The sequence below is a fragment of the Vipera ursinii genome (genome assembly GCF_947247035.1).
Source record: "Vipera ursinii genome assembly, chromosome: 6".
NCBI lineage: Eukaryota > Metazoa > Chordata > Lepidosauria > Squamata > Viperidae > Vipera > Vipera ursinii.
Genome location: NC_139515.1, coordinates 72,598,709 through 72,625,303, shown reverse-complemented (window position 1 = coordinate 72,625,303; position 26,595 = coordinate 72,598,709).

Genomic DNA, 26,595 nt, shown 5'->3' with positions numbered 1-26,595 from the left:
AGCTGGTTGCTAACAGCAGGTAACTTTATATCAGGGGGTCTTCAAACTTGGCCCTTTTATGACTTGTGGATTTCAACTCCCAGAATTCCTCAGCCAGCGGCCCTGGCTGAGGAATTCTGGGAGATGAAGTCCACAGGTCATAAAAGGGCCAAGTTTGAAGACCCCTGCTTTATATTAAAGAGAAACTGGAAAGTATCAGCAACTGGCTACTTCTGATTTGAAAAAAAAGAGAGACTTTCACACTTGAAAAAAGATGTGTTAGAGAAATGTAAAACCATGCATAGTACAAAAGTAGATCTTTAAATACCATTAACTTCCTCCTCAAAGCTTCATTTTATTCTTATTAAAAAATTGAATCAGAATAATGCCTTATATAAATAAGAATTTTAGAAATTCTGTCCATATATTCTCAGAAAAAAATGCCATCTGCTTGCTTGTTAATGTGTTCAGAGGCATTAAACTATTAGTCTTTAAAATGCTATGGAACGTTATTTGACATTTTAAAATAACCAACCAAATAATATTTATCTAATGTATAGTAACTTGCCTCAATCTCAGAGATTCTAGACCGCATACAAGAGCTATGCAGACACAGCCAATGCAATGTTCAAAGAAATTCAGTAAAGTCAAAAGGATAACCTTACATAATAATGATAATAACATTTCCACTGTTTGGAAGATAATCACAATGTCCATGACTGTGAATTTTTATCAGCCTAAGCATTTTTATTTCTTCATTTCATTATAGTTTTAGTCTTTGGGGGCAAATGTTAATTTGTTTTCTAACTTCTTCAAAACATTGTTCTATGAATAAATTATAGGAATGAATTCAGATATTTCTGAGAAAACAAAATATATTTATAGCTAGCCTCAGTTCCTTCCAGGAAATAAACCAAATGTACAGAAGTGCAATAATAGGAATACTTGCTTTTGCTTACACAGCTCAAAGTCAATATATACAAAGGAGCCATAGTCTGGGGGTCCATGAACTGGTTTTGTTAAGTTCTTCTTGCTTCAGTTTTTTTCAGGCTGAACTGCATTTTCATATTTTTAAAGATACGGCTGTGTAGAATATTTCTTTCCAAAACTTTCAGGCTAGATTCAGGCAAGCCAGTGGTGGGATTCAGCCAGCTCGCACCACTTTGACAGAACTGGTCGCTATTTTTTTTCCGTTGCCCAAGCCCAGAATCGACTTCCGGAAGCAGCACCCACACAGTTCACATATTTGAATCCCACCACTGAGGCAAGACATTCTACTGATTAATTGTTCTAAATTTCCTGACAGTTGGAAGATAAATCAGTTGAATTGGCTTATCTTCAGAAGTTGTGGGTGCTCCATCACTGGAGATTTTTAAGAAGAGATTGGACAATCATTTGTCTGAAATGGTATAGGATCTCCTGCTTGAGCAGGGGGTTGGACTAGAAGACCTCCAAGGTCCCTTCCAACTCTGTTATTCTATTATTCTATTTGCTGGTCTTAAAGGTTCTTTGAAAATATTCTTAATTATACCATTTTGCACTATTTTTCACAGCTCTCCATATCCATATTTCACAGCTTTATTTAACAACAATTTTCTACTTTTCAAGCAAGCCATGTTACTCTAATTTGAAAAGCAAGATCAAGATGACCATGAGAAAATTTCAAGATCACACCATTATTGGGTTAAAGCATAGAAAAAAGTTAAACCAGATAAAATCTACAGATCCAAAGTTACAAAATAGAAGCAATGGCGCAAGGGGAAAAACAGACTAATTTGACAGTTGTAAGACTGTGAACTTGAAAGGTGTTGGAAAAAAAAGAAGATGTAAAGCATAAAACTGTAAAAATATGGAGAAATGGGTCATACAAAATCCCCAGTAATTCTTCTTCTTCTTGCACTTATGTCACAAAAATAGTTGAGAATGTTTCCTGCCTTCATTCTAAGTGAATCACCATGACGCCAGACAATTTTATATTGTTAAATCAAAGGAAATTTAGGCCCATCTTTGTTCACTGGTCTTGCTTTTGGAAGTTAGGAAAAGTAAAATCTCCCTCTTCTTTGGCCCAGCATTAATCATCTATAAATATTAGGTTTATAGAACTTTATTTCTTTGGAGACAAGCAGCTATTGAATCTCTATGCTTTGTTCTCTATCCTGGGTAAAATCATCCCTTTAAATTACTTTCATTGCTGAAAGCTACTGCTTTTGATGTGATAAACAATAACCAGAGAAGGTTGCAATAGGATGTAGCAAAGTGAACATCATATGCCAACACAAAGCCTTTGAACCATTCTGGGTCTCTAGAGAGATTAAGTGGTAGCGTAAGATGTTTATAAAGCATAATCATTCTATGGTTGGCACAAGTCAGACAAATCAGAAGACAAATAATCCAGAAATCTATTTTAAAGAAAAGCTTCACCACTTTGAGAAGATTCAAGTATTGCTACATAGGACATCTGCCACACTTTTTCAGCAATTGAAGCCATCTGCCTAGCCCTGCTTGTAGGAAGTTCTAGGATCTACAATCCCAATAGGTTTGGAGGACATCCAGTTTGGAAAAACAGAACTTGAAGTGCTTCAGTGCAGGGCAACCTGTAGGAAAGTTAGAGAAAGACTCAAAGATCACTCTTAGGCTACTACTGAATTGTGCTCCGAGTCATGTGTTAAGTGAATTTGGAATCTTTCATTTGGATTAAATACTGGGAATTTAACCATGGTGATCTCAGAAGATGAAAAGAACCCATCTCCAAAGAATGAAGTCAGTGACCCAACCAGACTGATGTTTTCACTATGCTTTAATTCAAAAAACAGATCTGTAATAAGGAAAAATTGTGACAAAATAATGCAGCAGTTTTTGGCAGATACTGTATATTATTACTTTAGCTTATTCTTACAAAACAACTATTACCAAATAGATTTTGTTTGCCGCAAAGGTTTCTGACAAATTGAAGGATTACACAATATCTTGAATGGGATTCAATACTAATTTAGTGAGTACTGCCTCAAGGTTCTATATGTCTTGAGATGAGACTGGAAATAGCAATGGACTGTAAGAGATGAGTGTCTACATCTGAAATTGTTTTCAGAATAGGCAAGGGTTCAGGTATTCATATATAAGATGTTCATATCTTCTGAGCTACTTTTCTTCATCCCCCAGCCCCAAAGAAACATCAAAAATCAGGCATTATTTGATGATGATGATGATGATGATGATGATGATGATGATGATGTTGATGATGACGATGATGATGATGTTAGAAGGGACTCTGTAGGTCATCTAGTCCAACTCAGGCAGGAAACTCTATACCTTTTCAGAAAAATGACTGTCCAGTCTCTTCTTAAAAACTTCCAGTGTTGGAGCATTCACAGCTTCTGGAGGCAGGTTGTTCCACTGATTAATTGGTCTAAATGTCAGGAAGTTTCTCCTTAGTTCTAGGTTACTTCTCTCCTTGGTTAGTCTCCATCTGTTGCACTTTGGAGAATAGCTTGACTCCCTCTTCTTCATGGCAACCCCTGAGATATTGGAACACTGCTATCATGTCACCCCTCGTCCTTCTCTTCATTAAACTACACATACCCAATTCCAGCAACCCTTCCAGTCCCCTGATCATCTTTGTTGCTCTTCCCTGTACTCTTTCTAAAGTCTCAACATCTTTTTTACATCATGGTGACCAAAACTGGATGCAGTATTCCAAGTGTGGCCTTACCAAAGCTTTGTAAAGCGGTAAAACATGATCTTGATTTTATCCCTCTATTAATGCAGCCTAGCACTATGTTGACTTTTTTGGCAGCTGCAGCACACTGCTAGCTCATATTTAAGTGATTGTCCACTAGGATTCCAAAATCCCTCTTACAGTTACTATTATTGAGCAAGGTTTCACCTATACTATACCGGTACATTTGGTTTTTCTTGCCTAAATGTAGAACCTTACTTTTTTCACCATTGAATTTCATTTTGTTAGATAGCACCCAGTGTTCAAGTTTGTCCAGATCCTCCTGTATCTTAAGCCTATCTTCTGAAGTGTTGGCTATTCCTGCCAGCTTGGTGTAATCTGCAAATTTGATGAGTTCCCTATCTATCCCCTTGTCCAAATTGTTGATGAAGATGTTGAAGAGCTCTGGGCCCAGAACAGAGCCCTGGGTCACCCCACTACACAGTTCTCTCCATATAGATGTAGTTCCATTGAAGATCACATGCTGAGTATGGCCGGTCAGCCAGCTATGAATCCATCTGGTGGTGATGCTGTCTAACCCACATTTTTCTATCTTATCAAGTAGTAGATTGTGATCTACTTTATCAAATGCCTTACTGAAGGCCAAATAAATTATATCCACAGCATTCCTTTGGTCCACTAATTTTGTCACTTGGTCAAAGAATACAATAAGATTTGTCTGCATGATCTGTTTTTGACAAACCCATGTTGGCTTTTAGTAATGACTTTGCCTCTAGGTGTTCGCTGATTTGTGGTTTGATTATCTTTTCCAGAATCTTCCCAAGTATTGAGGTCAGGCTGACAGGTCTGTAGTTTCCTGGATCTATTTTTTTCCTTTTTTTTGAAGATGGGAACTACATCAGGTCTTTGCCAGTCCACTGGTAGTTCCCCAGTGCTCCAGGATCTTTGAAAAATATAGTTCAGTGGTTCTGAGATCACATCTGCCAGTTCCTTGAGAACCTTGGCCATTTGATATAGCAATTTAGTAACTGGAGGTTTGTTTAGTGGGACACCTACTGGTCTTTGACAGCAGAGGAAGACGGAAAAGGTGCCAATTTCTGCGCCGGAAACGGGGGGGGGGGGGAAAAGAAGAAGAACGTGACTTTGATTATATTCATACTATAGAATTTTATTATATAAATTGCTTAGTTGGTAATAAGTATTTGGTGGTAACTGTTTTATATATCTTTTGTCATAGAGTTAAAAGGTTTATATAAGACTCAGGGTATTATACATTGATAAAACGCTGTTAAAATTGGGGAAACATGACAAGTATCTCGGGAGCAACTAAGCCTAGCGCTGGCAAAAAGGCAGCAGCACAGGGACAGGGGATGGCCTCAAGTCCCTCCAATCAGAAATCTATAGAGGATATGCTGCAAAGGGAAAGATCTAACTCGAATTCCTTTAAAGATTTACATGCCCTTTTGCAAAACCTACACGAGGCAATGGCCAAAAACCACGAGGAGATGAAGAGAGAAATAGGCCAAATAAGAAATGACACTGGTGAATTAAAGGGGAAAATCCAAGCGATAGATGATAAATTTGAAGGGATTCAACAGCAATTAGTCAAAAATGAACAAAGACTTCAAGATATGGAAGCTAGAATGGAAAAAGAGGAAAAGAGAGTAGATGATTTAAATGAAACACTCCTTCAGGCTAATAAGGAATTAGAAACAACAGTCATTTTTCTGGAAGCAGAAAAGGCTGCTCATTATCTACGCTTCCAGAACGTTCAAGAAAAAAGAGGGGAAGATCTGTTGGTCATGATGGCAGAACTGATGGCAAAGGCACTCGGTGTAGGGAAGGAGGAAATGCTGGCGGAAATTGATGAAACATACAGGGTCCAAACTAATTATGCGAGAAGGCACAACCTCCCAAAAGAAGTACATGTAAGGTTAGTTAAAAAATCAATTCGGGATGAGCTTCTGCATAGATCTAGAGAGGAACCATTAGAATTTCGGGGCCAACCAATCACCATCCTTAAACAGATACCTAAAAGGATGAGGGATCTGAGACGCGGCTATCAATTCTTAACATCCAAACTAATAAGAGAAAATGTAAACTTTAGATGGCTAACTCCAGAGGGTATTCTTGTTACGTGGCAGGATAGAAGGCATAGACTGGACACGATAGAGAAGGCAGAAGATTTTTACAAACGCCACTTCCATAGCCAAGAGGAAGTAGATTTAGAAGATCAAGATGGAAGGGAGGTAAGAGAAAGAGATACAATACGTGTGGCAATGGATGGGAAGATCTTAGCTACAGAGGATAGAAGGAACAAATCCGGTGAGTTAACAGAGAAACATGGAACTAGAGACAAGGAAGAGAGAGAGCCCCGAATCACGAGATCCACAAAAACCAGAAATAAGTAAGATGAAGGGAGGTGAGTGTAGTATTATGTCTGTGAATATTAATGGATTGAATTCGCCAGTGAAAAGGCGGAAATTTTTTAATAGGCTTATTCACCAACAATTGGATATCGTGGCAATACAAGAAGTCCATATAAAGGAACAACAAAAATATTTGTTAGTACAACCAAGAATAGGGAACCTATTCGTTTCCTTAGACCGACACAAGAAAAAGAGAGGAGTGGCACTATATGTAAACCCAAAATTGACTGCAAAACTAATTTATAACGATAAAGAGGGTAGAATACTGATAGTCGAGGTTATAATAAATCACAGGAAGGTCATGATGGTAGAGATATATGCCCCAAACCATAACCAAGAACAATTTTTCAAAACACTTCACAATAAGATATGTAGCATTGATTATGAGGAGATTTGTTTAATAGGAGATTTTAATGCTATCCTAGATATAAATTTGGATTATATGGGAAAGACGCTTAGGAAAAAGAAGAGAAGAACTCTACCGAGATCTTTTCTTAACTTGGCTGAGGAACTAAATATCCAAGATGTCTGGAGGGAAAGAAATCGTAAGGCTAGACAATATACATATTACTCCAACCGACATAACTCATGGTCTAGAATAGACATGGTGTGGATGACGAAAGAAATTAGTTCAGAAATAGATGAGGTACATATAGCGACAGGTACTTGGGCAGATCACAATCCTATTAAACTTATCTGGAAAGGTTCCAAAAAAATATCCAGATGGACGCTTCAAAGAGCAATTTTAAAAGAAGACGAATTCAAATCTAAGATGGAGAGAGAACTAAGTTTTTTCTTTAAGGAAAATAAAGCTATAGACACCTCAGTACAAAACAATTGGGATACAGCTAAGGCTGTGATGAGAGGGGTAGCGAGGGCATATATGGTATATAAAAATAAGGGGAAAAGACAACAACGGGAAAGATTAGAAGAGGAATATAAGAGCTTAGAAGTTACACTCCAACAAGATCCACAAAAAGAGAATATCAAGCAATCTATGGATCTGATTAAACACAAACTTAACATTCTAGACAAAGAGAAATTGGCACAACAATTGAGAAACACGAAACAAAATTTTTTTGAAAATGCAAATAAACCGGGCCGGTGGCTCGCATACAAATTGGGAAAACAAAAGGGGAAAAACTGGATTCACGAACTACGAGATGAGGAAGGGAGAATATTCCACCAGGAGGAAAAAAAAAAAATTATAGCCCAGGAATTTTATGAACGTTTATATAAAGAAGATAGCCAGGCAAGTGTGGAGAAAATGGAGGAATATTTTCAAAGAGCCAAACTACCTAAGGTCACAGAAGATACCAGAAATATGTTAAACGAGGAAATTCGACTATCTGAGGTGATAAAAGCTATTAATGCACAAAAGAATAATAAAGCATCGGGACCCGACGGTCTTCCATCAGAGATTTATAAAGAATTACAAAATATCCTAGATCAACCCCTAGTGGAGGTATTTAACGCAGTATTAGAAGGCGCAAGGACGCCTAAATGTTGGCTAGAGGCAAACATAACCCTTATTCCGAAAGATAACACAGACCATACATTAATCCAAAATTACAGACCCATATCACTTCTTAACTCGGACTACAAGATATTTACATCAATTATAGCGGAACGATTGAAACGATTTCTGAATGATTTCATACACGCAGATCAAAATGGTTTTCTCGCTAAGAGACACACTAAGCACAACATTAGAATAATATTAGATACATTGGAGTACTATGAATTACATAGCGAACAACAGATGGCATTACTTTTCTTAGACGCCCATAAGGCATTTGACAATGTTAAATGGTCTTTTTTGTGCCAACAGCTTAGCTTTATGAATATGGGAGAAAAATTTATAAATATAATTAGGGCAATTTATGACAATCAGGAAGCAAAAATAATTATTAATGGGGAAGCATCTAGCAAGTTTCAAATTCAAAAGGGAACACGGCAAGGCTGCCCCTTATCACCGTTGCTGTTTATATTGACTCTTGAAGTATTAACGAGAACTATAAGAAATGACCCAAAGATAAAAGGATTAACCATTAAAAAGGAAACCTTTAAATTGCAAGCTTTCGCAGACGATCTAGTTTTTATTATGGAGGATCCATGTCAGACGGGACCAAAGCTATTGGAAGAATTATCTAAATATGGTGAGGTTGCCGGACTGCGAATAAATAGAAATAAGACCAAGATGATTGTTAAAAATATGACCAATAAACAAAAAGGTAATCTGGCCGAAATCACGGATATAGAAATAGTCAAGAAAATAAAATATCTAGGGATTAACATTACGGCTAGATGCACTTCACTCAAAAAGGATAATTATGATAATGTAGTGAACCAAATAAAAGGTGACCTGGAAAGATGGGGAAACCTAAAACTCTCATTATTGGGAAGAATTGCTGTCATTAAGATGAATATTCTGCCTAAAATCCTGTTTCTGTTTCAGAATATCCCAATTCAACTCGACTCTAAATTTTTTCGAAATTTGGATAAATTATCACTAAATTTTATTTGGCAGGGGAAAAAACCAAGAATTAAATTGAAATATTTACAAGACACGAAGGAAAATGGGGGTTTTGGATTGCCAGACTGGGAATTATATTACCACGCCGCGGCCCTGAGCTGGATTAGAGAATGGGTAATCTTGAGAAATAGAAGACTATTAACTTTAGAGGGTCATGATTTGCAATATGGCTGGCATGCTTTCCTATGGACGGAGAAACAAGGTCTTTTCTCGCATTTTCAAAGACACCGGATCAGGCAAGCGCTACTCAATACTTGGAAAAAAATTAGATCTCACAATTACACCAAAATACCGGTCTGGCTATCCACCCTTGAAGCGATAGTTTACCCAAATCTGTTTGATTTGGGTAACATAATCTCATACAAGGATATTCTGAATGAGGAGGGGGAATTGAAACTTAGGAATGAACTAGAATTACAAGGTATAAAACTCGATTGGTGGGCCTACTTACAAATCCAATCGAGATTTAGGAAGGATAAAAATGAATGGGGGATATATACCTCTGAAACAGCATTGGACAAAATATTATTGGGACCGGACTCTAAACAAATAAGGAATTTTTATAAATTACTTTTGGGATATAAGCTGTTTGAAGAGCAAGTGAAAGACCCCATGTTGACCTGGGCTAACAATTTAGGACATAACATCGACCTAGATACTTGGCAAACAATTTGGGATAGGAATAAAAGGATAACACTGGCCTCATCGTATAAAGAAAATTTATTTAAAATGTTTTACCGATGGCATCTTCCCCCAGCCCGCTTAGCAAAAATGTACACAACAGCATCTCCCAAATGTTGGAAGTGTTCTGAAGAGATAGGCACATACTTCCACACGTGGTGGTCTTGCAGTAAAACACAAAAATTTTGGAGAATGATTTGGATTTGGCTGAAAGAAATTTTGAAACAAGATCTGGAGTTTAGTCCAGAACTTTTCTTGTTGGGAATCACGAAAGAGAAATATCCTAAAGATGTGCTATACTTAACGATCCATATTATCACAGCAGCTAGAATATCATTTGCGCAAAAATGGAAAAAGAATGAGATCCCAGGACAAAAAGAGGTTATTAGGAAAATTTGGGATTGCGCTGAAATGGACAAATTAACTTTGGAATTAAAGAATAAAGATCAATCAGACTATTATAGAATTTGGAACAAATTGTATCTTTGGATGGATAAAAAGAAAGGTCTCTATTAGGTTTTACAGACTAGCTCACTGTTTTAAATATTGTGGTATTTCACCGATTTGTAATCTAAGTGTATTTAAGTGTATTTTTGATGTACATATATACAGGTATATATATATATTTAAACATTGTAGACAAAAAGGTTTGTCAGCTCGCTGGTACTGTGTCCAATGTTTTTAAATAATAAATTTAATAAAAATAAAAAAAAAATAAAAAAAAAAATAAAAAAAAAGAGAACCTTGGGGTGTAATCCATCTGGTCCTGTTGCCCCTCTTTCCACTTTTTATACTTGTCCTTTTTATCTTTCAATTTATCAGAGAGTTCTTTATGCAGCCATGTTGGTTTCTTTTGAGAGCTGTTATTTTTCTTCTTTGTTGGTATTGTGCTAGACTGGGTTTTTATTATCTCACTTTTCAAAGTTTCCCAAGCTTCTTGAGTTGTTTTCCCTTTGAGGTTTCTCATCCATGGAATCCTTCCCAAGTTCTCTCTAAGTTTATTGAAATTAGTTCTCTTAAAGTCCAAGACTCTAGTTTAACTGTGTTCTATTGCCTGTGTTTCCAGAATGTTGAATTCCAATATTGCATGATCACTTCCCCCCAAGGTTCCTGTAGCGTCAACACCTTCTATCATTTCATCTCTGTTAGTGAGGATTAGATCCGATATGGATTAGATCCAATAGTTCCCTTCTCTACTTTTTGAGAGAAAAAGTTGCTGCTAGGTTTGTCAGGAATCTGTTTGATCTTCCACTTGGTGCAGAATTTGTCTCCCAGTTGATGTCAGGATAATTACTATTTTTATGTGCTTCCTACATACCTTAGTTAGCTGACTAGCAAAAAGTTCATCTATTTCCTCTCTTTGGTTGGGTGGCCTATAGCATACACCTATGGCAATGTCATTCCCCCCCTTTTTTTATATTGACCCAAATGCATTCAAGACAGTTTTCTTCATTGTTGTGCTCTATTTCTGTAGAGATGTAGTTATTTCTTATATATGGAGCAACTCTACCTCTTCTGTTTCTTTTAAATATTTTTATTTTTTATTTTATTTTTATTTTAATCCCATTTATATACCGCCCTTCTCTGAAGACTCAGGGTGGCTTACAATCTAAGCACAAATCAAATGTGCTTAGCAATAGCCTTCATTCTATGTATATGCCTGCTTATTAGGGCTTTCCCCCCCCAAGCGGCATTATTACAAAGTCAGCTTAATTGCCCCCAACAATCTGGGTCCTCATTTTACCTACCTCGGAAGGATGGAAGGCTGAGTCAACCTTGAGCCTGGTGGGATGCGAACCTGCACTAATTGCAGGCAGCTGGTGTTACTTAAGTAGGCATTAGCCCACTGCTCCACCGAAATAATTTAAATCCTTCTAGCTGTTTGTTCCATTTGTGGGTTTCATCCCACCATGTTTCCGTAATGGCAGCAATATATCTGCCCTCATTTACCTGAATTTCTAGTTCTATGATAAAATTCATATTGCCTAATGCCATCATTTAATATTATATTTTTACTTTATGTTTTATTTTATTTTTAAAGTAGTGATTTACCATTGCAAGAAATGAGTTGGCCTTGTTGTTCAGCATACCCTCTGTCCTCTGCTTTATCTGACAGTAAACATAGCATTTTAAGAGAAAGCTTTGCTGTCCTCTCAGCTCTACTCCATAAAGATAAGTAGGAAATTATACCTTTCACAAATTCAGGTTTAATAGACTGAAGAGGAACACAGGAGGTTGAACAGAAGAACAGAACTTTCTGTCTCTATTTTAGAAGAGTAGTACTTTGAGTAATAATGATAATGACTATTTTCTGAGAAAAATATTCTATTGAAAAATTTTAAAAAGTTTAATATGGATTTAATCCAAATATTTAAGCTCTTAGACTACTTAGTATCTTCTAGGTGCCAACTATTCAGGTCAAAAAACCACTTCGCTCCATACAATTGATTCTTTGCTCCTTGTAGCAATGTGAATCAGCTTGCTGAGATATTTCAAGTTACCTCAATCCAGACATTCCAGTACCCTTAACAAGTTTTTTTTCTTCCGCTTAGGTTACACATAAGCCAAATCTGAATTCCATCCCTTACACTATCTGAAAAGTGCTGAATAAAATACTCAGAATGACATGAGGTAAAACGGTATAGCCATCTCATTTTTAGAAATTAATAGAGTAGAGTAGAGAGTTGAAAGGTACCTTGTAGATCATCTAGTCCAGGGGCGTCAAACTGCCAGCCCATGGGCTGGATGCATCATGGCGAAACCACACCCACCCCATTGCCGGCAATAGAAAAAAGTCATGATGCATCGCGACACATCATTTGACGTTGTGGGTTTGACACTCCTGATCTAGTCCCTCTGCCCAAGCAGGAGACCTTACACCATTTCTGACAGATGGCAGTCAAGTCTCTTCTTGAAAGCTTACAATGGTGAAGCTCTCACAAGGCAATCTGTTCCACTGGTTGATTGTTCTGCCAGAAAATTTCTCCTTATTTCTAGGTTGAATCTCTCCTTGATCAGTTTGACTGGTCCAAATTGTCAGCAAAATTTAACACATTTCAAGTTTTAAACAGATCTAAGTGTAATTCTGGCTCACAATTTTAGTTATTGCAATCCCAGCACATTTAAAGAATGTAAATGAAAAATTGAAAAATGAAAAAAAAACCCTTACAATAAAATATTTTTTTAAATCCAGTACTGATTTTCCTGATTCTATTGGTTCATCTTTCAATGTCCCTCCGTCCAGTGTGCTCCCACAGAGAGGGCCTCCTAAGGGTTCCGCCATTCGGAGAATGCCATCTGGTGGCTCCCAGAGGGAGGGCGTTCTCTGTGGGCGCACCTGACCTATGGAACCGTTTACCGGTTGAGCTCCGGATGGCTCCCGACCTTCGCTCCTTCCGACGCGACCTAAAAACATATCTGTTTGAGCAATCCGGTCTGGTCTGACGGGTTCTGTTGTAATTATTGTTTTAAGGTAACTATCTTCTGCATTTGGGCAAAATTAGGGTTTAATTTGTTTTCAATATCTGTATTTGTGCATTCTGTTATTTATGTCACTGTTCACCGCCCTGAGTCCTTAGGGAGAAGGGCGGTATACAAATCAAATAAATAAATCAAATAAATAAATAAATATTTCAGAATCCAGACTATTTCTCTTGACTGGAATCCTAGAAAATCTAAGAAAGCAGCAAGAGATGGCCAGCTCTGTAAATGTTCCTTAACAATAACATTACCTACAATATTTATCTAGAAAGAAGATCCATAAATCAAAGAGTCCTGCTTTGGGACCATTACTTTCCTCACTGATGAGCCAGCCTGTACATTGCACCATCAGATTAATTGTACCAGCATATCCAACTTCGCTTGCCATGTCACTTGATTTATCAAGGGTCATGTTGTCTAGAAAGACAGAATAATTGGCCTCTCATCACAAGAAAACATACAGTGCTGATTGCTTCCTTTGTTTACAGAAAATTGAAGATGGCTGGCACAATGCTTCACCACCAAAAAACCCACTTGGGCAGCAGATGATAGATATCCAGCTCAATCAAGCCTACTGCAGGAGTATTGATCCACGAGGAAGATGTTTGGAAAAAAAAATCCATACAGAGACTTCATCTCATCTCAGATCATTTTGATTTTACCTTCTGGAAATAATTTCTTTTGATGTAACCTATAGCAGCAGCTGTAACAGTTAAACCCTTCAATTTTTCTAACTGGGATTCTGAAATGTTAAATTAAAAAGGTTATTTCCCCCTTTCCCTTAGCCATTACAAAAGTCCAATTGAAGAGGTTTTATAGTGGGAAATCGTTGCCTCCTATTGGATTCCAGATGACTGCAGGGGAAGGCGAGATTAAATTCATCACTGAGCTAAATACAGGTAGTCCTTGAATTACAACAATTGATCCCCAATTTTCTGTTGCTAATGGAGACAATTAAATTTTACAACCTTTTTTGCCACAGTTATTAGATTAACATTGCTGTTGTTAAATTTGTAACACAGTTGTTAAGTAAACCTGACTTCCTCATTGAATTTGCTTATCAGAAGGTCACAAAAGGTGATCACATGACCCCAGGATGCTGCAAGTGGCATAAATATGAACCAATTGCCAAGTGTTCAAATTTTGATCATGTGACCATGGTATGCTGCCACAGTCATAAGCGTGAAAACACTTTTTTTCAGTGACATTTTAACTTTGAAAGATCACTAAATAAATGGTTGCAAGCCAAGGACTATGAGTAATCAATATTTTTTACCCTTTGCATGAAGGCTTCCCTTCAACACCTCAACCTCTAAATAGGATTTTGGACCATATATTGTATTGTGTAGTGGGTCTGACGCAAGGAAGAGATGCCAGCCAGAGTGTGAGTTCAGCTCTTTATTGGAGGGGATGGCCCACTGGGGAATGAGGGTTACCTGGCATCCTTAAATACTTAGCCGGGTAAGCGGACAGCCAATGGGGTTGGCCCTAGGTTTCCCGCCGAAACTGGGTTTCCCGCCAAAAACCGTTCAGGCCAACGCCCCCTGGTGGCTGTTGCTGTGCAGGTGCCTGCATACATAACATATTGTATGTATTTATTTGATGCATTCTGTATTATTAATGAAATCAAGGAAAATAACTTGCTCATATTTTTCTCTGAACAAAAATTACAGCAAATCCAATTTGATAGGTGTAAATACAATGCACTGAATCCAAATTCTACTCCAAATTCTCTAACTCCATACAGTTATCTTTTAATTCAGTTTTTACCTGGGATTGGCAGAAGGCTCCCAGATATGACTTGGTTGATTAGAATCTTCACTGCAGACAAGACTGTAGTCTCAAACACCACTGTTAGTTACTCACTGCAGTCTAGAAAAACAAAGAGATTTTCTAGATCTGCAGTGTGTTCCAGAGCTTCAGTTGGAAGTCTCTTTTTCCTATTTAAAATTAATGGAATGATTTGATGGAATGATTGGTAACTCTGAGAGGTGGTTGATATGTGTTTCATAATAGTCTTTCTAGCCTGGAAATTGCTGAATGCCAGCTCAGCCCTTATATCACCTGTTCTCCATCTGAGTATGGAAGTGTCATATGCTTCTTCCCTTCCTTACTTTTTGATTGTGAAAAACTGAAGAAAAACTGAACTCTATCTCCATTTGTGCTTCAGATGAAGTGATGAGATCATCATGCCTTCAGGCATTTTATCCTTCCTTCTTTCTGTCTCAGGAAAGTAGAAAGGATGGAAGTATTTTCAGTGCTTCTACTTTTTCTCCAGGAAAGTTTGCCATTCAAATATATCTGTCTCCTTCCCCTTCCTGAAGTATATTCCACTCAATTTCAGACCGTAAACTACTGGTAGGTGAAGAAATCTGCTGGAGCAGCCAGAGAGCTTGGCTTGTGAAGATGTTGCAAATGAAAATGCTAAAGCGGAGGTGTTGTGTGTCTTTAATCTACCATCCCCTAAGCACATTTATTGACTGAACAGCCCTGCCAATGAATCAAATGCAGGCACTTGCTTAAAGATGCTAATTGGGACTGGCAACTAACTTTGTAACATTTGTAAAGCATGATATATCACATGATTATCCCAACTTACAGTTGTGGCAGTTCCAGTTGCCATCATGCGGTTTGTTAGGCACAGTGTCACATGACTGCCATTTGCTGGCTTGCCTATTGACTCTGCTCATTGGAAGCCAGGTAGGCAGGTTGCAAATAGCAATCACATGACTGTAAGATGCTGAAATTGTCACCATTGTGAGCCACTTGCTAAGCCCCTGAATATTGACCATAAGACTGTGAGAACAGTGCAACAGTCATAACTATGAAGACTAGGCATAGTATCCTCATAACTTCAAGCAGTTGCTGAACAAGTGGTCATTTAATGAGGACTACCTGTATTTCAATCTCCCTCTTCTGCACTGAAAGTCTAAAATATGCTTTGACTCAAATTCCGTCCCCTTCAAGATAAGAGTGGGCAGAAGTGCATAAGGGGACAGGTAAGGGGCCATTCCTGGACCTGGAGGAAATGATGGAAAACTGGATGTATGTTCATAGTTGTTGGAAGTTGCAGGTAACAGGCACCAGGATGCAGCTATGCTTCACAGAAAATGTTCTACTAAACCTGATATTTATTTATTTATTGAATTTTTCTATTCTCACAAAATTCTTCCAAGCTTTAATAAGCTTCTTCTGTAAGTCTAATACAGGAAGGTTATCCAGGTCACACCCTTGTTTACCATTTTTATATCTTTTTTGATTTCAAAGATATCAGCCAGTGTTCTTTCCTATGCCCAGTGTGGAATCTTTGTTCCATTTAATTATTGTAGCCTGTCATTTTTAAATCCACTTTGAGAACTTCCTCAATCGTATCATGCAAAATTTGTTCCTCTTCCATAACATCTTTGAAACACAGTCTATCTATAGAGACAATCATTTTTTAAAATTAAAACATTCTCTCATGGAAAGGATTCTTTATGATTAATTTCAAAATCTTTATTTGAAACTTATTTGGAGAGTTGGCTTGTAACACTCTAAACTCAGTTTTTATTACCCTCTGCTGTTTATCCCCCCCTCCCCCAAATGTTTAAGTCTTTAAACTTGTATTTAAATCTTATTTTATAAGGACTGAAGGGAGCTCACCTGATATTTCCAGCAGTGGCGTAGCGTGGGGGGTGCAGGGGGGGCCGGCCACACCGGGCGCAACATCTGGGGGGGGCGCGCTCGACGGCGCCGGGATCCGGCAGGGCAGAGGCACCGGAGCCCCAGCTGGGAAGGGCCTGATGCCCCACGGCGCGCCACACACACACACACACACACACAAACACACAACCACACAGTGTGACTCCTCCTTCGGGCCGCTCCGCCTTCGCTCCGGCGCTGGATGGAAGCCTTCTCTCCCTCCTCCCCCCCCGCAAAGGAGAAGGCGGCTCCTGAGCGTGCACAGAGCGCGGCCCTCCTGCAAGCCCGGGGCTCCGCTGCGGAGGCTCTCCCAAGGCGCTCCCGGGGTTGCCAAAGGCGGGGGGGCACGGCGGGGCTTGAAAGAGGGTGGATTTCCCGCGGGGGGAGGATCGCTGCAGCTGCTCTGGAACGAAAGCTGCGTCGGCAGGTTGCCGATCCAACCGTGCATCGGCGATTGGGACCGCCCCCCCAACACACGTCGCCAGCAGCGAGAGTTTCCAGCCAGGCCGGCGAATCTTTGGGGTGAGGTGCCAAAGAGAAGGAGGCGGCTTGGCTTGGATAAGAAGCGTCTGGGCAGAAAATAGGTCGGGCGCCGCAGCAAGCATGAATTCCTGGGGTTCAGCCTAAGCAGGCAAAGCTGCAGGGTGGGTTGGTTGGCTTTTCCGGCTTTGGAATAACCTTGGGAAGCTGAGGCATTGTAAGTTGGAAGTCATTGTTTGTTGCCTAACATGTTGGGTCAACCCCACGCCACATGCTAAGCCATAAACCGTGGTTGGTATCCAGGGTTTAGGACAAGATGGAGAAAACTAGCCAATTGTGGGATCATAAATCTTGATGAAGCCCATCATCGCTCCATGTGATGTATGCACTCAATCTACAAACGTAGTCCAAGCCTATTCACATCTGTTGTAAGGTCATTCTCTCATGGGGTTTATCCTGACGTCCACTAAGAGTGGAACAAACATGCCCCATTAACCATTTTCAACGCCATGTCCTCTCTTTGTCTCATCCTAAATCACAGCTGAGGCACCTTAAAGTTGCCTTGTTTCAGTTTTAAACTAGCATTTTCCCTCTTCTCCAGAGACCCTTTTTTGCCTTGAACCTAACTCAGGGGTAGGCAACCTTGGCTCTTTTATGACTCATGGACTTCAACTCCCAGAATTCCTGAGCTAGTGGAAGAGACTCAAGTGCTAAAATCCACAGGTTAGGGGGCACAAATTACTTGCCTTGCCCCGGGCGCTGACAACCCACGCTATGCCACTGATTTCCAGACTTGTCAATCCAAAAGTTACTAATAGCTGAAAAATAGTCAATAAACAATTTCTGAAAGTGATTTTAAAAGAAAGCATGCAAACTTAGTGGTTTGAGCAAGACAGCCATTCCCTCATCCCTCAAAGATTACTCTCTTAAGTGGTCTGCTTAGAAGAGCAATTACTTATCCAGAGATGTTGTTTTTTTTAGCAGAGCCAACTTCAGTTCACCATTTTTTTTTAATCCCATTTATATCCCGCCCTTCTCCGAAGACTCAGAGCGGCTTACAATCTAAGCACAAATCAAATGTGCTTAGCAATAGCCTTCATTCTATGTATATGCCTGCTTATTAGGGCTTCCCCCCCCCCCCCGTGGCATTATTACAAAGTCAGCTTATTGCCCCCAACAATCTGGGTCTTCCCTGGAAGTTCAGGAGGCATACAATTTTTAAGATAATAACAACATGGGAGGAAGAAACTGCAGATAGAGGTAAACATTGAAATATGTAGGTGTGTTCTTTAAAAAATATATATTTGTAAGGCACAGCTGGATTTAGATAGAAATTTCAAACACAGGCATACCCTGGGATTCTGTGACTCTGAAATGTGATTGCAATTGACGTTTTTGCTTTAATAACTTCCAGAATGCAGGGGATATACTGAAATCTTACCAAATGAGCCCAGGCAGATTAACAGCATAAACTGCTGAGAAAACTCTACCAGCAGTTTCTAATATGTTGTTATCTACATGACTTTTTAAAAATGAAATCCAGTGAAATTACTGTCAAAAGAACAGGCCAGGGAAATGTAATAATCATTTTGCTCAAGTTTTTTTTTTTGAAAGGGGAGCCTAATTATTGGCAAGCTCTCCTATTTTCTTCATTACAGATAAAAGCATTTTCTGGGTAACTAAGTGCTAGTTGACTGATTATACTTATCCTTTTAAGCTCTGAAAACGTTTAGGTGCTTTACCGAGCCTTCCCCTGATATTTCTACTAAAGCTCCATTATGTAAATATGAATACATAAAACCAATGAGTGCTCTTATAGGGAATCATTTGCCATGGACTCAGTGTTTTCAAAGATTTGTCTCAGGGTAGGAGTTAATATTAAGCATTTTGTCAGACAAAATACAGATTTGGAACTTTCTTATGATTCCACAATGGCTTGGTTTCTGCTCTTAGACCAGCATGTTGGTCTAAATCAGGGGTGTCAAACTCAATTTCATTGAGGGCCGCATCAGCATTGCGGTTGCCCTCAGGGGGCTGGGTGTGGCCTACTGGGTGGGCGTGGCTACAGTGCGTATGGCCTACTGGGTGGGCGTGGCCAGCTCTACATCGTTCGCATCAAGGGTGCCTATGGGGGCCTGGGCAGGAGTGGGACAGATCTGAGGGGGGTCTGGCAGAAGGAGGGTCTCTGGGCCAGGGCCAAGGCAGTGGGGGCCATTCCCTCACTGTTTCCAGGATGGCTTCCCGGGCCACATGAAACCACTTTGCGGGCCGTATCCGGCCCCCGAGCCTTGTGTTTGACATGTCTGGTCTAAATCAAGATCAATTCTTCTAAACTGGAAGCAGAGATCCAAATAGTTTATCTAATGGTTAAAATGCATTCCCTGATTTTTCTTCAGGCACTCATAACATGTACAGCCTCTTCTTCATACCCTTCCCCCAACAATAATCCTGGATGGTAGCTTGGATTGGCCTGACGACTTCCAGCTACATTCTGTGGCTGAGGCTGAACTTCAACCCAAGTCTTTCTTGGGCCAAACCAACTTCTTAAGCACTACACTATGCTGTAGTGTACAAATGCCCATTAATCTCTGTGAGCTTCTGTACGACAGAAATAAATGGTTGGGTAACGATGGTGAGAAGGTAGTAGTTCCATTGGCATCAATGTCATTAGGGTATAGTTGGCCAAACTTGGAAGGCAAATTCAGACAGTTACAGTACTAGGGGGTTAGGAAGTCTAAGTGACCAAACATAGCATTCTCAGAAGTGTTCAATATCTCTATGCAGGATCACCTAGACAAGCAGCACTAAGGCATAGCTGAGATATCGGAGTCCAAAGGAATGTTTAGATTGATAGATATTATAGAACTTTCTGGGATAAGCTGAACCTACACTATAGAAAGAGATAACCATAAGAGAGCCAAGATGCCTGCATGGTAACATAAAAAAGTAGCAGGACAGTTTTTGAAATTGATCCTGGGGCAGAGTCAACAGGTGCTGGGTTAGACTGACTGTAGACATCTCCAAACATGCTATAAGAGATAAGGCCAATATTGGAAGTAGGTTAATGGAGAAATGTGACAGAATGAAAGGCTATGAAAAAAGTTCATAAAATCAGGTGTGGTCACATGATGACCCTCTTAACGATTGTAATTCCAAACTCAATTATGGTCATAAGTTGAGGATACCATAGGTTCTCAACAATCTTCCCTAAATAGGGGAGGTTGGAGACAGGATATTAATTGTTTTAAAGTAGTTTAGTCCAAGGACAGTCTCTGTCTCAAGGACACAATGATCTAGCATTCCTCCTACTTTTTAAATATATGCATGCTATTTCATATTCTTCAATCCTGTACCCATCTTACTTGGAGTCTTTGTTATTGATCTCAAAATTCCCTTTCGGGTTTTTAACAGGTTGGGGAAGCTGCATAAGTACTCCAATCTTTCAAAGTAGAAGCTGTTATCCTGAATTTGTTCTAAATAAATATATATATTTATTTAGCTAGTCAATTTATATGCCAGAAAGGTAGAAAGTTCAACTGAAAAGTAGTCCCATCATTTGAAAAGGTTGGGTTTTTTTTACTATAAAGGAAATCAAAATCAAAAATGTTTTAAAAGCATACTTGGAGCAAAATATTAAGTTGGCTTTAGAAATGGTGCAAAGGCACTTTGGCAAAAAGCTAAAGAAAACTTATCTGCCTTTCTATAAGCATTATCATATGTATAAGTGTAATTGAACTCACTGAAATTAATTTCAGATTTGATATTAAATAAAATTAATTATGTTTTCATGTGGAGGCTTGCATGATTATTACATCAGAAATATCTTTTAAATATTTTGTTTGTATCTAGTGTAGTTGTCATTGGAGTTGCTACACATTTTTTTCCCCGAATGTAGGTTGACATCCATTTTATAAAAATACTGGAGGGAAAGGGAAATTTCTGAAATTTCTTAAAAGACATTTCTAGTGGTGTTACTTCCAGTTCATTGCTCTTCTCCCTAAGAAGAGATTAAATGTTACCATATACTGCATACATGTTCAATTATATTCAAATTTGGAGTTTTGATGCAAAACTCTGACTTCAACATTTCAAAATTCAAATGACACAAAACATATACAAATACATTTCAAATTTGTAGGTGTCTTTTAAGCTTTAATAACACTGACCAAACAATTGTAAAGGGGCTGTGAGGTCAGTATATGACTATGTAATTTTTCAATTAGCAAAAAGATTCTTTCATGTACTAATACATGCTATTTCATGTCAGTCAGGAGGAGCAAAAGTCACAAATGGCAAAATATATATTACAGAGCATCCCATTCACTTCATCAGAGTCCACATGTCACTGTAGTGGGACTGTGCACCTGGAGGGTCAAGACTTTGGCAAAATGGAATGCTTTGTTGCCAAATTGCCAGACAAAATGTGTGAGACCAATGATTCCCTTTGCCACAAAAATATATATAATCTTAAAGAAGACAACTGACTAAAGCAGGGGTGTCAAACTGCTGGCCCGTGGGCCGGATGCATCATTTGGAAGCCACGCCCATCCCATTGCCGGCAATGGCAAAACTCTCCCGATACATTGCGCGACATCACGTGATGTCGTGAATTTGACATGTCTGGACTAAAGGCTCACTAACATAAGAAGGGAGATGGTTTCCCCTCTCTTACAACTGTTGGGTAATCTCAGAGCTCAAAGTTGTGATCATACTTGTGCTTCATCAGGGCCAATTGTAGTCTTCCTTCCAGGTGTTTCTTCTGGTGTTTCATATTTTGAAGCTGTTCCATAAACCAAGGAGCTATATTCAGCAAATAGCAATGACTTGCAAGCAAGCTTTGCCTTCTGATTGCCAATGGCCAACCAGTCAATTGATAGAATTGTCATATCACTGGGAAATTCTCCAATCCTGTCTGAATCGTACTGGATACATAAGGCACCTGGGGTGGGCTTTCTAATAAGGCTGTTCATGGATCTGAAGACATAGGTGGCACCAATCTCACAAAGCCAAGGGCTACGTGGCTTCCATCAGGGCACATGACAATGATTTCAGACCCACAATGTTCTATCCTTCAGTCGCCTTACTGAGTTGGGTTGCCATTGAGTCAGTATGACTACTGGTAGATGCTTGCAAAAATGCTGCCCATACTGGTTTGTCTCCAACAATAACTTTTTTTTCTCCCAAGGCAACATGTGCATAGTCTGAAAAAGCCGGGCACAAAAATAACAGAGCACATTACTGGAAATAGAGAAAGAAAGAATGCTTACAGAATACAAAACAACAAGGTTGGTTGGGACCTTGGAGGTCTCCTAGTCCAATTCCTGTTCAGGCAGGAAACCTTTTATCATTTTAGACAGATGGTTGTCCAATATTTTCTTAAAAAACCTTTGTGTTGGAGAATTCACAACATCTGGAGGTGAGTTGTTCTACCGATTAATTGTTCTGTCAGGAAAATTCTTCTTAGTTCTAGGTTGCTTCTCTCCTTGGTTAGTTTCCATCCATTGCTTCTTGTCCTGCCTTCAGGTGCTTTGGAGAATAGCTTGACTTTCTCTTCTTTGTGGCAACCCCTGAGATATTGGAACACTGCTATCATGTCACCCCTCACCCTTCTCTTCATTAGACTAGACATTCCCAATTCCAGCAACTGTTCCTTATATGTTTTAGCCTCCAGTCCCCTAATCATCTTTGTTGCTCTTCTCTGCACTTTTCTTGATGGACAGGTCTGATTTAAAAATAAAATCAGTGTTGTAGGATTAAGGATGTACGATGAAGAGAAATAAGTACGATGAAGAGAAATAAGATTCCCAGGGTTGTGGGAATCATTACAATAAAATCTGACCAAATTATGAATTTGCAGGGACAAATTATCCATAAAAAATAACATGATAATAAAAACCCAGTGCAATGTTGTCTTAAGAAGCTGATCAAGGACTACTTGATGTTTAATGTTTAATGTTTTTAAATTGTGATTTAATTTTTGTGGCTAGACTTAATTTAATTTATTTTAATTTTATATTGGATTGTTTTTAAATTTTGCCTTGTAAACAGCCCTGAGTCCTTTGGGAATAGGGCGGTATATAAACCAAATAAATAAATAAATAAATAAATAAATAAATAAATAAATAAATAAATACTGAGACCCTGACTCAAGTCCACCTTCAACCTCAGAAATTCCAAATCTAAAAAAATCCCCATGGATGTAGTTCTGAATCTATGTCTTCTCTTCCCAATTTAATTGGTGCACAGAAGGTAGACAAGCTGGAGAAATGAAAGGGAGAAGATTCTTGGCTTACTTGTAACTTCAATCTCCACCATTAGCAATTTCTAATTCTAATTTAGGGGTGTCAAACTCAAAACATCACATGACATGTCGTGATGTATTGTGACTTTTTTTTGCCATAGCCGGCAATGGGGTGGGTGCGGTTTTGCTATGGTGCATAGCCACCCTTGTTCTAGTTCTTCTGCCTTTGTGGGAACAAAACCACAATAACAACAGCTTTCATCTAGTTGAATGAGGTAGAGCCTTCCATGGGAGCTCTAAGTGAGCAAATGAAAGCAGCACCAAAGCCATGCAGTGTAAGGTCCTCCCATTTGATGCAAGCATTATTACACAGAGACACATAGAAAAGAGGTAGAGTTTGCAGTGTGATACTGCTTCTAACACAAGAACCAAAATATAATAGAGATTTTTTTTAAAAAAAAATATATATATAATGCTTATACAGGTAGTCATAATAACAGAATAACAGAGCTGGAAGGGATCTTGGTGGTCTTCTAGTCAACCCTCTGCTCAAATAGAAGACCCTATACCATTTCATACAAATGGCTGTCCAGTCTCTTTTTCAAAATCTCCAGTGATAGAGCACCCACAACTTCTGAAGGCAAGCCATTCTACTGGTTTATTGGTCTTACTGTTAGGAAATTTCTCCTTAGTTCTAAGTTGCTTCTCTCCTTGGTTAGTCTCCAGTGATTGCTTGTTATCTTGCTTTCTGGTACTTTGGAAAATAAGTTGATCTCCTCTTCTTTGTGGCAGCCCCTCAAATATTGGAACACCGCTAGTCCTTCTTTTCACTAGACTGGACATACCCGATTCCTGCAACTGTACTTTATATGTTTTAGCCTGCAGCCCCTTAATCATTTTTGTTGCTCTTCTCTGCACTTTTTCCAGTCTCAACATCTTTTTTACATAATGGTGACCAAAACTGGATCCAATATTCCAAGTGTGGTCTTACCAAGGCCTTATAAAGTGGTATTATGTTCTTGATTCTATCCCTCTATTAATGCAGTCTAGGATTGCACTGGATTTTTTGGCTGCTGCAGCACACTGCTGGCTTGTATTTAAGCAATTGTCTACCAGTCGTCAACTTGATAGTTCTCAACTTACAACCACAATTGGGGCCGGTATTTTCATTGCTAAGCAAGGCAGCTGTTAAGTGAGGTACACTTGATTTTATGACCTTTTAGTCATGATTGTTAAACTGATCACTGCAGTTGTTAAGTGAATTGGGTGGTTGTTAAGCAAATGCAGCTTATCCCATTTATTTTGCTTTTTGGAAGGCCCTGGGAAGGTCGAAAAAAGTGATCATGTGACCCTGGAATGGTTCAACATCATAAATACATGCTTTAATTTTGATCACATGACTGTGAGGAATCCTATGATGGTTGTACGTGCAAGGATAGTTGTAAGTCACTTTCTGTGACCATTGAATGGTCATTAAATGAATGGTTGTAAATCAAGGGCTTCCTGTACAGTCAAAAAAGGAAATGAATATATGATAGTGATTAAATGAACTAAGCTGAAGAGAAAAAAGAACAGTTCAGATATAACTCAGGGGCTGCCACAAAGAAGAGGGGGTCAACCTATTCTCCAAAGCACCTGAAAGTAGGACAAGAAGCAATGGATGGAAACTAATCAAGGAGGTAAGTAATCAAGAACTAAGGAGAAATTTCCTGACAGAACAATTAAACAGTTAAAAGACTTGTCTCCATAAGTTGTGGGTGATCCAACACTGGAGGTTTTTAAGAATAGATTGGACAACCGTTTGTCCAAAATGGTGTAGAGTCTCCTGCTTGAGCAGCAGTTGGATTAGAAGACCTCCAAAGTCCTTTCCAACAGTGTTATACTGTTAAAACATTTTGCTCCATCCTCTCATTTTTGCAATTACCAAGATATTTCAAAAATAATAGGGATATTCTGGTTCCTTTTCCAATTGTACAAATCTATACATTTTGCTTTTTTATCATTTGATGAAGGCCCTGGACAATGTGGATCTCTCTCATTCTTGAGTGAGAACAGGTGAAACAAAAAACAGAACTATTCCTGCCCACCATGGTGTTATTCTTTACTAAGAAACTTTACTATGTTTTATTAGATCTGCCCTGAGTTCTTCTCTTCCTTTTCTTACGACTTATACTCTGATTTCTAAACTACCCCCTAAGCTAAGTACTCCTTATTTCTTGTGCCTTGAGGTTTTCATGTAATTTTTTCCATTTAGTATTTCACATTTTCCTTCATGAAATACAGTAGAGAAAAGGACTTCTGTTGCTGTTTGTAAATGTGGGATAAGTGGGTTGGCCTAATTCTGCAGCAATCCCGCTAGCTCCATAATTACTGTTTTTAAGCATGATTATATTTTATCCCTTCTTCACTTAATATTAGCAGTATTACAGGTCATTATGTAAACACTGTCAGCCCATGCTTTGCCTGATGGGTCTGCTCAGGGTTTGTTCTCTCCTTTAGAGAGAAAGCTTAGTACTTCAGCTAGTTTATGGACTAGCCAGGCCTGACTGAAATGTCATCTTCGGATGTTAATAAGGTAGCAAATTATGATGATAATGAAAAGCTGCAGCCTGTTGCTACGTTACCAACCACTCAGGACCGAGATGGGAGGACAAACAAGAATAAAGGGGATTCTGATTTGACAGTTTTCTATTCCTGATCAAGCATCTCCCACTACAGAAGCTAATAAAACAAATAAAACCCTTCCATATGCTAATGGCCTTTGATTGTTATACAATAATTAGACCTAATAGTTCCTAAACTAATGGCTTTAAAGGAAAGTTTGTGAAAAGTTTCAGGTCACAAATTTGGGCTAACTTCTCAGGGACTCTTCTCATTTTGTTTATGGTCTGGGCAAGATTTTCTATATAATGCCTGGCATATATTAAATATCTTAATATTTTTGGCATTTTAATTTACTGAAAAGTTTCTCAGTTGATTTAGGCATTTCATCCATTTTTTTGATTTGTATTTTAATACTGTGTTAAGTTATAAGATGATGTTAGCCAAGTGGAAATTATTTTGGTCAGTGTAGTTGGGAAGCCAAGGTCTCACATTGGCATGCTTGCCTGTAGCAATTTGGATCATTTGAAGCTTCTGGATCATCTTCAAAGGCAACCCATGTAGCTCACATTGCATTAGTTAAACTATGAGATGACTGGGATATGACTGACTGTCTAAAGAGCCACTGATCTATGGAGGTGCACAAATGAAACAGAAGATGAAAATAAAACATAGAACATAAAATAATAGATTTGGAAGGGACCTTGCAGGTTATCTAATTCAATCTAATCCAGGGGACCCTTTGCAGATACACTATGTAAAGGCTTCCTTGGCCACAGCTGCCAAACAGGAGCTGTGAGTCCAAGAACAT